General features: G+C 36.3%; 1 long non-coding RNA gene across 1 annotated transcript in view; it reads left to right on the top strand.

The window, feature by feature from the left end:
- LOC107181782 overlaps positions 1-1,045 on the top strand; it is a 15,452-nt gene extending 14,407 nt beyond the window's left edge. The window contains exon 2 of the long non-coding RNA XR_001512487.1: positions 136-1,045. This is a non-coding gene — a long non-coding RNA (uncharacterized LOC107181782). The remainder of the gene's footprint in view (positions 1-135) is intronic.
- Positions 1,046-1,351: the final 306 nt, after the last annotated feature.

The following is a 1,351-nucleotide window of genomic DNA, read 5'->3' as shown; positions in this document are numbered from 1 at the left end:
ATTCATGTGGTTGCATGTGTGTGTCTGTATAGTACACTTGTCTTCGTGCCTGCCCATTCCTGTTCACTCAGTGAGCCATAATCTTCATCTGACGCTGCGGCATACAGTTAACTTCGAGCTGGGCTCTGATTTCAGAGAGAACTGGCTTCTTGAAGCACTGCCGTCCTACAGTGTGTAATGGAAATAGACCTAGGCAAGAAGAGCATCCCGATGGTTTTGTCCTTGCATTTCTTGGGAGCCAGTTTTCTGGAAAAACAACACATGATTGGTGAATGCTCTTTTGAGAAGAAGAATACTCAATATTGGATATCATGAGAGAAGAATAAGAACTTAGTATGCCCTTCTGAATATTTTCAGTGATGTCAGCTTGTGAGAGCAGTCAGCCTCTCACAGACAAGTTATATCAAAGACTATTCAGCATCCAAGAACCTGTGGAGGCTCTGTTGTAGAGAACCGGGATCTCAGGAACATGGAGACCCAAATCATTACTGCCGCAAACCACTACTCTCATGTCATAACTACACATGTAAATGAGACCAATCCTGAATTAAATAATGAGTTTTTTAAAGAATTAACTTGGGAAATGTCAAGTCTCAATCCTTTTCCATTGGATGAAATGGGTATATTTTCCTGCATTGGAATTGTGTATTCTCATAATGTTCTTGAAAGCATAAAATTGGAACATTTAAAAAATGTGTTGTTTTTTTTTTTCTGGCAGTTTCTAAAGAGTGTAAAAACACGTTACCTTGCAAAGCATCCTTTTATCCTCACAGTTTATTTGTTCTCTTTCATGATAAAACAGAGATGCATTTGAAAATAGCACCAGGAACATGATGAGTTCATAGTTTATTATTATAGTTTATATCTGCAATTATGTATTTATTCACAAGTTGATTTATTTCATTGCTATTGTACTGGTGTCTATATCTCAGTCTGTACTAAATTTATGGTAATACTGATTTCATTTAGTTTGAAATTAAGATTATAAAATAGGATAATATTTAGTCATCCCTCTTTTGTCCTTTCCAAGTGCCATCACTAGCAATTAAGTATAAACCAGAACACATGAACTTTGAATAAAACCTTCAGTGAGCTTAGACAGTATTTGGGCAGTCACTTGCAGTTCGTGGAGTGTTAGTTACATACCATTGATAGATGATATAAAGGATTAGGTGTAAGTATGTTCTAATAAAAAAACTCAGGAATCACTGCAAAGATTTAATGGATAAATTGGTGATTGATATGAAGGGAAAAAAGACACTGAAAATGTTGGTATGAGATCGCGCTGAAGACACAACCTCTGCAGTGTTTCCCAGGATTGGACATATAGGTATCACTTTTACAATCAAGA

Source organism: Myotis davidii, unplaced genomic scaffold (assembly GCF_000327345.1).
Source record: "Myotis davidii unplaced genomic scaffold, ASM32734v1 scaffold292, whole genome shotgun sequence".
In the NCBI taxonomy this organism is placed as follows: Eukaryota; Metazoa; Chordata; class Mammalia; order Chiroptera; family Vespertilionidae; genus Myotis; species Myotis davidii.
Note: the sequence above shows the minus strand (reverse complement) of the source record. Positions and strands in the feature narration are given on the sequence as shown.